This window comes from Muntiacus reevesi, chromosome 3 (assembly GCF_963930625.1).
Source record: "Muntiacus reevesi chromosome 3, mMunRee1.1, whole genome shotgun sequence".
Lineage (NCBI taxonomy): Eukaryota > Metazoa > Chordata > Mammalia > Artiodactyla > Cervidae > Muntiacus > Muntiacus reevesi.
This window is the reverse complement of record NC_089251.1, coordinates 148,951,970-148,961,871: the sequence shown is the minus strand read 5'-3', so window position 1 is coordinate 148,961,871 and position 9,902 is coordinate 148,951,970. Positions and strand designations below refer to the sequence as shown.

Below are 9,902 nucleotides of genomic sequence, written 5' to 3'. Positions count from 1 at the left end.
GTGGAAATGAAGATCAGTTCAGATGAAAATAACTGTAAGAGATTTTGCTCATATCACAAAAATATTTGATTATTCTTTTATTTTCTTAAAAAGTATGTTATAGGGACTTCCTTGATGGTCCAGTGGCTAAGACCCTGCGCTGCCAATACAGGAAGAGTGGGTTTAATCCCTGGTTAGAGAACTAGATCCCACATGTCCCAACTAAGACCTGGGGCAAATAAATAAATATAATAAAGATATGAATAAAGATGAAAGTTAGATTAAAATACCTAAATTCATGCCATTTTCAGGTATCAGGATTTAACATTTTAGTGACCACCATTTGTTTCTCTTCATTTTCACATATTTATAATTATCTTGAATGTGATCATGTTATTTTATTGGTCATGTTTTAAAAACATTTTTCTGTGCATATTCTTATTTCTTATCTTCATATGATCTCCCTCTTCCTCAGATGATCTCAAATAACTGATGTATCCTTCCATTTCTTTTTCATAGATATGTAATATTCTATGTGCATTATATTTGTAATATTCTATATGTATAATATTCTAGTATGCATTTAAAGGCTTGTCAGTGTCTGCTTTAGAAAAAATTGCAGTCTTCTTTATATCTTTCTTTTCTCATTAGACAAATACTTATAGAAATTTCTGCCAGGCAACCTATATAAATTTAGCTCATTAATTTTCATGGCTGCATAGTGGTATGAATATAACTCAATTCAGCCAGCCCCCCATAAATGTTTGTAATATTCATGTTAGCTGTATCAGGTTAGATCTTCAGAATGTGGTTCAATAGCTTTTAATACATCAGGAGTACAAAGGGTATTAAATAGCAATGGCAATAAAATAAATCCAAACAAATTATATACCTTACACAAAAATTTAGAGTTACAAAGGAAACAGAAAAGCAGAAGGAATGAATTAATAAAGATAAAAATATAAAATATTGAATTAAAACACGAAACTTAGATTTACAAAATTAAAAATCACAAGATAGAAGTTTAGAAGAGAGAAAACTTTAAAAATGATAAAAGACTACTTTGTACAACTCTGCAAATAAATTTAAATTAAATAATTTTCTGGTACAATAAATTCACCAGTAGATATGGAGTCTATAAACAGACCAATTTTCTTAGAAGAAATAGAAAAATCAAATAGCACTCCAGTCTAAAGGCCAGATGACTTCACATAGGAATTTATTAATGTTAAATTTTAAAGATCAGTTAATCACAATAGTATTTAAATTATTACAGAGCACAGTCTAAGGGAAAAAAAAAATCTAAATTCTTCCTTTAAAGTAAACTGATTCCAAAATATGACAAAATTTGTGCCAAAAAATAAAACTACCAGTCAATCTCATTATGATCATCAATTAAAATGTTCTAAATAAAATGTTAGGGAAAAGAGCATAACAGCCCATTAAGAAAATAATACATTATGACCATATAAAATTTTCTTGCAATGTAAAGGCTCAACATTAGAAAATCAGCTAATGTAATCTATTATTTTAATATAAATAAGGATAAAAATCACATGATCATCTCTATATATGAAGAAAAATAATTTGACAAGATTTAACACTTGTTCATTAAAACAGAAAATGATGAATACTCTCTAAACAAGATTATATACAAATATACATTAGAGAATTTCTTGCTAAAATGACAGGGAAGGTAAACATTTCCACACCATTTTGGAAGCACTAGGCAATGAATTTAGATAAGATAAAGTAATTAGAACTATAAGAATTGAAATGAAGGAATAGAACTATATCTATTTGCAGATGTTATTAATACAGCTTGATTCTCAAAAGAGTCAATGGAAAAACTAAACAAAAAGAGAATTTAGTAATTTCGTTAGCAGTTAATGAAATCATCATGCAAAAATTAAGCAAAAATCAGTTCCATAGGTAAATATCTATTTAATGCTCAACAATACTCTTTTTGCCAGTGTCTCTCTCTGGTTTCTAGAAAAGCTCATTTTCTAGAAGAGCTCTCAGAAAGTGCTGATGGGGACAATATTTATCCTATTCTTACATGTTCACAACAGTCTTTCCTTTGTTGTATTTATATTTAAAGGTCAGTTTGAGTGGATATAAAATCCTTGGCTTACATTTTCTTCTCTTAAGCAATCTCGATACATCACTCAGTTGTCTTCTGGTATAATCATTGCTGTTGAAAAGTGTGAACTCATTGTTTTTTTCCCACTTGATAAGTGACTTGGTCTGTTTGACCTCCCTTTTCTTTTTAAAGTGTCCGATAGTTTTACTAGGCAAAGTTTTGTTGTTGACTGTATGATTTGACTTTTTTTCTCCAAGTATACAAAATGCCCTTTAAATATGAAGAGTCAAGTGTTCTTCTCTTTTAGGAACGTTTCATTGAATTATAGACTGTTTGGTCACTCCCACTGCATGTATGATGAAACTTCTTTGCTTATCTACTACATCTATTGTTTCTCTCAAATCTTTACAATTTTTTTCTTCTTTTCCATTTCCTTTAAAATTTTTTCTTCCTACTAATCGCGTATTTCTTTTATGGCACTGTTATTTGCTCTTATGTTCCTTCTGTGCTGTGCTAAGTTGCTCAGTTGTGTCCGACTCTTTGCAACCCCATGGACTGTAGTCTGCCAGCCTTCTCTGTCTATGGGATTCTCCAGGCAAGAATACTGGAGTGGGTTGGCCTTGCCCTTCTCCAGGGGATCTTCCTAACCTAGAGATCGAACCCAGGTCTCCCCTCACTGCAGATGGATTCTTTACCATCTGAGCCACCAGGGAAACCCATGAATACTGGAATGGGTAGCCTATCCCTTCTTCAGGGGATCTTCCTGACCCAGGAAGAGAACTGGGGTCCCCTGAATTGCAGGTGAATCTTTTTTTTTTTTTACCAGTTGAGCTCCCAGGGAAGGCCCTGTGTTCCTTCTACTGGGTCTTAAGTCCTGACATACTTCTTATGAGTTCTAATCTTTCTTTTCTGTTGACTCTTTTTTGCCCAATCATCTGACTTATGAGATTTTAAAAATTTTGATTTATGCTATTCTTCTATTGCTTCTATATTTTTCTTATCTTCTTTTAGCTTACTTTAAAATGTAATAAATACATTTGTATCCATTCACAAATTTCCAAATGTCTTTCTTATTTGCAGCAATATTGTTCTGATCTTTATTCACTTTCTGCTTAGCATAACTACAGGAAATTCACTTGTGATTGTCTTTTGTTGCTAGTGTGTAAGTGAGATGTGGTTTCCTGAGTTTCTCCGGAGAGAAGGATGAAGAGTCTGTATAGTCTGACTAACTTTGTCACTCTGGGACTCTCTTTTGTCCTTATCATTAGGTGTTTAAAATATGACAACTTTGTACTTCCAGAGAGCTGTCTACTGTCCCTTTTCCTCCCTCTCACCACTCTGCTCTTGCTGTGTCCACTGTTGGAGTGTCTACCGCTGATGTAACTTATTTTTTTTAATGTTTATTTAGCTGTATCAGGTCTTAGTTGCTGCACACAGGATATTTTTTTGTCACTCAAGATCTTCCACTGTGACGTATAGGCTCAGTAGTTCCTGGGCAGCATACGGGATCTTAGTTTCCCTAGGAGGGATTGAAACCCCATCTCCCGCTCTACAAGGTGATTCTTATCCATACGGCTGCAGTGTGTGTGTGTGTGGGGGGTCCTCTAACTCACTTCTTCTTTTAGAATAGCCCACAGCTGAGGTCTCATCCTGCTGACTCTTGCACCCCAGACTTTGGTGGAGCTGTAGCTTCCTCCAAGATTTAGCCGTGACTGAGAAACGCTGGGCAGGAGGAAGCACAAGCTGTAGTCAAGATTGCCGGGAGAAATATCAATAACCTCAGATATGCAGATGACACCACCCTGATGGCAGAAAGTGAAGACGAACTAAAGAGTTTCTTGATGAAAGTGAGAAAGGAGAGTGAAAAATTTGGCTTAAAGCTGAACATTCAGAAAACTAAGATCATGGCATCCGGTCCCATCATTTCACAGCAAATAGATGGGGAAACAGTAGAAATAGTGTCAGACTTTATTTTTCTGGGCTCCAAAATCACTGCAGATGGTGATTGCAGCCATGAAATTGAAATACACTTACTCCTTGGAAGGAAAGTTATGACCAACCTAGACAGCATATTAAAAAGCAGAGACATTACTTTGTCAACAAAGGTCCGTCTAGTCAAGGCTATGGTTTTTCCAGTGGTCATGTATGGATGTAAGAGTTGGTCTATAAAGAAAGTTGAGCACTGAAGAATTGATGCTTTTGAACTGTGGTGTTGGAGAAGACTCTTGAGAGTCCCTTGGACTACAAGGAGATCCAACCAGTCCATCCTAAAGGAGACCAGTCCTGGGTGTTCTTTGGAAGGACTGATGCTGAAGCTGAAACTCCAATATTTTGGCCAACTGATTCGAAGAGCTGACTCATTGGAAAAGACCCTGATGGTGGGAAAGATTGAGGGCAGGAGGAGAAGGAGACAACAGAGGATGAGATGGTTGGATGGTATCATCAACTCGATGGACATGGGTTTGGGTGGACTCTGGGAGTTGGTGATGGACAGGGAGGCCTGGCGTGCTGTGGTTCATGGGGTAGCAAAGAGTTGGACACAACTGAGTGACTGAAGTGAACTGAACTCACCAAAACCTCTGGAATTCCATTGCATCCACTATTTTTATTGACAGCAGTGCTTCCTAAGGCCCACTTGACTTTGTTCTCCAGAATGTCTGGTTCTGGGTGACTGACCACATCATTATAGTCATCTGGATATTTTTTATACAGTTCTTCCATGTATTCTTTCCATCTCTTCTTGATCTCTTCAGCATCTACTAGGTCTCATTCCAGTAGAACTATTCAAAACCCTAAAGGATGATAACATCAAGGTGTTGCATTCAATATGTCAGCAAATCTGGAAGACTCAGCAGTGGCCACAGGACTGGAAAAGGTCAGTCCTCATCCCAATTCACAAGAAGGGTAGTACTAAAGAATGTGCTAGCCATGAGTCCGCGGCCGCACGGGCCCGCCCCTCAGCTGGCCTGCGCCGTGCGCCCGAGGGGCCCAATGGGAGCGGCGACCCGGCCGCCCCGCCCCGCGCCGCCGGACGTCGATGCCGGGATATGGCTGCTGCCGGCGCCGGGTCCTTGAGCTGAGCGCCCGCTGCCTGCCACCAACCGCCGCCCTCAACCGTCCGCAGGCGGGCCGAGGCGCCGCTGGCCGGCGAGGAGCCGCCGCCGCTACCGCAGCAGGAGGAGGCCGGGCAGCCGGCGCGACGGGCACATGGCGTCCATCTTACTGAGGAGTTGTCGCGGCCGCGGGCCCGCTCGCCTCCCGCCGCCCCGCGCCGCCGCGCCGAGGGGTCCTGTTGGGGATCCGACCTGCCTTAGTGGTGCCAGCGCTGTGGGGTTGATGAGCTACGTGCCTATTCCGTTGGGCGGCTGCACTCCCGTCCACCCCATATACCTTTCCGTCCGCGGCGACCCCCTGGGCTGCTGGACGCTGAGGCCCAAGCACGCGTGCGCGGTGCTCACGGGGCCGAGGCTCCTCCCTGCGCGCTGCTGGCACTCGTCGCGTCCGCTGGGCGATGACTCCGTGGTGGAAAAGTCCCTCCGGTCCCTCAAGGACAAGAACAAGAAGCTGGAGGAAGGCAGCCCCGTGTACAGCCCGCCCGCACAGGCGGCGGTGAGGAAGCCCCTGGGGCAGCGAGTCCTGGACGAGCTGAAGCACTACTACCACGGCTTCCGCCTGCTCTGGATCGACACCAAGATCGCCGCGCGCATGCTCTGGCGCATCCTGCACGGCCACAGCCTGACCCGCCGCGAGCGCAGGCAGTTCCTCCGCATCTGCGCTGACCTCTTCCGCCTCGTGCCCTTCCTGGTCTTTGTGGTGGTGCCCTTCATGGAGTTCCTGCTGCCCGTCGCTGTGAAGCTCTTCCCCAACATGCTGCCGTCCACGTTCGAGACCCAGTCCAGCAAGGAGGAGAGGCTGAAGAAGGAGCTGCGGGTCAAGCTGGAGCTGGCCAAGTTCCTTCAGGACACCATCGAGGAGATGGCCCTGAAGAACAAGGCTGCCAAGGGGAGTGCCACCAAAGACTTCTCCGTGTTCTTCCAGAAGATCCGAGAGACGGGCGAGAGACCCAGCAACGAGGAAATCATGCGTTTTTCCAAGCTGTTTGAGGACGAGCTGACCCTGGACAACCTCACGCGCCCGCAGCTGGTGGCGCTGTGCAAGCTGCTGGAGCTGCAGTCCATCGGCACCAACAACTTCCTGCGCTTCCAGCTCACCATGAGGCTGCGCTCCATCAAGGCGGACGACAAGCTGATCGCCGAGGAGGGCGTGGACAGCCTGAACGTCAAGGAGCTGCAGGCGGCGTGTCGGGCGCGAGGCATGCGGGCCCTGGGTGTCACAGAAGACCGCCTGCGGGACCAGCTGAAGCAGTGGCTGGAGCTGCACCTGCACCAGGAGATCCCGACATCGCTGCTCATCCTGTCCCGGGCCATGTACCTTCCTGAGACCCTGTCACCCGCCGACCAGCTCAAGTCCACCCTGCAGACCCTCCCGGAGATCGTGGCGAAGGAAGCCCAGGTGAAGGTGGCCGAGGTGGAGGGCGAGCAGGTGGACAACAAGGCGAAGCTGGAGGCCACGCTGCAGGAGGAGGCGGCCATCCAGCAGGAGCACCGCGAGAAGGAGCTGCAGAGGAAGAGCCAGGCGGCCGCGGCCCAGGCAGCAAAGGAAGCGGAGCCCGAGGTGGTGGCCGAAGGTGCCCCGGGGAGGCCGGTGGCTGAGCTGCAGCCGGAAGAGCCTGCTGTGACCCTGCCTCCCGAGGTCTTGAAGGACAGCGCGCCCGTCCTGGAAGGCTTGAAGGAAGAGGAAATAACTCAAGAAGAAATTGATGTACTCAGCAATGCGTGCTCGAAACTGAAGGAGCAGAAGAAATCCCTGACGAAGGAGAAGGAGGAGCTGGAGCTGCTAAAGGAGGACGTCCAGGACTACAGCCAGGATTTACAGGAAATCAAGAAGGAACTTTCAAAGACTGGCGAAGAAATGTATGTGGAAGAGTCTAAAGCCAGCAAGAGGCTGACCAAGCGGGTGCAGCAAATGATCGGGCAGATGGACAGCCTGCTGGCACAGCTGGAGGCCGACCAGAAGGCGGGCAAGCTGGGCCCTGCCGCTGAGGGCACACCTGCAGGGGAGACTGTGATCAGCATCTCTGAGCTCATCAGCGCCATGAAGCAGATCAAGCACATTCCCGAGAGCAAGCTGCTGAGCCTGGCCTCGGCACTGGACGACAACAAGGATGGCAAGGTCAACATTGACGACCTCGTCAAGGTCATCGAGCTGGTGGACAAAGAGGACATCCACATCTCCACCAGCCAGGTGGCCGAGATCGTGGCCACGCTGGAGAAGGAGGAAAAGGTGGAGGAGAAGGAGAAGGCCAAGGAGAAGGCAGAGAAGGAGGCGGCCGAGGTGCAGAACTAGGGCCGGCCCAGCCCCCGACATGTGGGTCCCCACGCGCCCCCTCCCGCCGCAGTGGTCCCGACGTGATGCTGATTGCTTTGAAATGATTCTTAGTGACAGACCTAATATTTTATCTGGAATAAATCAGAAACTTCATAATCAAGTAATTTTTAACACTCATCATTCCATGAAGATTGAGTCAGCTCGGAGCCCCCATGCCCATCCAGGGAGGCTTCTCTGGGTCAGCAGGGGTCCTGCGCTGTGGGGTCCCGGCCATGGCGGGCTAGGGCGGCCGGCCAGCGAGGGTTGTGGCCCTGCACACCCCCCGGCTCCTGAGGCCGCTCAGGCCTCCCCACTCACCCTCTGGTGGCGTCCGCCGCGGAGGAGAGGACCCCCACAGGGGTGCACCGGGCAGACACAGCCTCCTCAGCCTGGAGAAGCTGTTTCGCGTGTCGCGGACTTGGATTCCTGAGCGTCGGTGTGAACCAGTGAGCAGACCACACCTGCCATCTCTGTGGCTCCCGGGAACCTTGTCTGACGCTCTCGTGTGGGCATCCACGTCCTTTCCTGAGTGACCTTGGATTCTCACCTAATCCTTCAACCAACTAGCTAGCGCCGAGCTTCCTCGTGCGCCAGTCTGCCCAGCTGAGCAAAGTGAGCATCAGTTACGCCGGGAGAGGTGCTGATGAAGCCCTTGAAGATGAAGCCTCCCCTGTGCAGGAATTGGTCATGCTTCTAGACTGGGATGTCATCGCCTCACCCCCCATCCTGGGTGTTCAGATGGATTTCATTGCGTCTCACCCCAGAGGGCGCTCGAGGGCCTGTCTGTGTCTGCCTGAGGCCCCTGGCCACGTGCATGCCGCAGGTCAGGGAGCCGGGTGGCCGTGGCCCAGCACCGTCTGGCTCTCCCTCTGGAAGCTTGGGCAGAGCCGACCAGAGCGCTCTGTAAGGAACCGACGTGGGTCCTGGGAGATGGGGGGCTGGTGGGGCTGGCAGGGCGAGCGAAGAGGACAGCTTCTAGATGATTTGCAACCTGGTGCTCAGCCGCTGACGGACCTTGGACAAGAGGAGTAGCTCTGAGTCCTCCAGTGGACACCCATGTGAGGGGGCGGTGGGTGCTAAAGGTTTTTATTTCAGTTATTTAAGGGGGCATGTTCTGGAGGCTCCCTTGGTATTTATGAGTTATCTCACGTGTTTAGTGGCCCAGTTTTCCGCTGCAGAAATGTGTGTGCTTGTGAACCTTGTGGTGGCCGGCATGCTTGAGGAGAGGCTAGTCTTTTCCGGCTCCATCCTCATCTCGCCGCCTTTGCCGGGCGCCTGGGGTGGCCCCCCCATGCTCTCAAGCCCCCGACCTCCCCGCAGGGCCTGCCATAGGCAGCAGGCAGCCCCCTCCCCACTGCCCCCTCCCCCCCCCCCAGCGCGGCGGGCCCCTACTCTGGCATCTGTACCCCGGGCCTGTCTGCTGTCGGCTTCCCCTTGGAGTCGCTTGTTTTTATTGTCCTGAACTTTATTTATTACAGCTGAGGTGAATGCCCCGGTGTGGGTGTAACAGGTGAACAGTGCTGGGATTGAGCGTGGGGTGTGATGCAGCGTCGGGCTGGCTGGCTGTCGGCTGGGTGCCCGGGGCCTGCACCCACCTTCCTGAGCTTTCTCAGGAGTGCGCTCGAGTCCCCAGGGTCATGACACCGTGCCCACTGGAAGCACGATGGCATTCTTCCTGCTTTGCACCAGCTGAACACCCCCCTGTTATGAAGGATTCAGGAGACTGACGTAGCTTCCAGAGTCGCTTTGGAATATTCAGATTTTCAAAGCAGAGGACACTGTGTAATTTGTGCAGCCTCACCTCCAGGCAGTGACCCTCATAGTCGGCCCAGGACCAGCTTCGCCTGAGGGCTGCTTCCTTGGGCTGTGTGTAAACACCTTTTCTAGAAATAGCTTTTTTTATTAAAATATCAAACTCATGTTCATGTAAAAAAAAAAAAAAAAAAAAAGAATGTGCTAGCCATCAAACAGTTGCATTCATCTCACATGCTAGTAAGGTCATGCTTAAATTTTTGCATACTGGGCCTCAGCATTATGCAAATCAAGAACTTGCAGATGACCAAGCTGAATTTAGAAAAGGAAGAGGAACTGAGATCAAATTGCCAACATTTGATGAATCATAGAGAAAGCTAGGGAATTCCAAAAAAAAAAAAAAAAAAAAAAAACCCCAAAAACTACCTCTGTTTCATCAATTACACCAAAGCCTTTGACTGTGTGGATCATAATGAACTGTGGAAAGCAATTAAAGAGTTGGGAATACCAGACCATCTTACCTGTCTGCTGAGAAACCTGTATGAGGGTCAAGAAGCAACAGTTAGAACTCTGTATGGAACAACTGATTGGTTCAAGATTGAGAAAGGAGTGTGACAGGGCTGTCTGATGTCACGCTGTTTGTTCAATCTATACACTGAGC

At 47.8% G+C, this 9,902-nt stretch overlaps 1 pseudogene; it reads left to right on the top strand.

Moving 5' to 3' along the window:
• Positions 1-5,074: 5,074 nt before the first annotated feature.
• Positions 5,075-9,413, top strand: LOC136165028 (mitochondrial proton/calcium exchanger protein pseudogene; annotated as a pseudogene).
• The last annotated feature ends 489 nt before the right edge of the window (positions 9,414-9,902 follow it).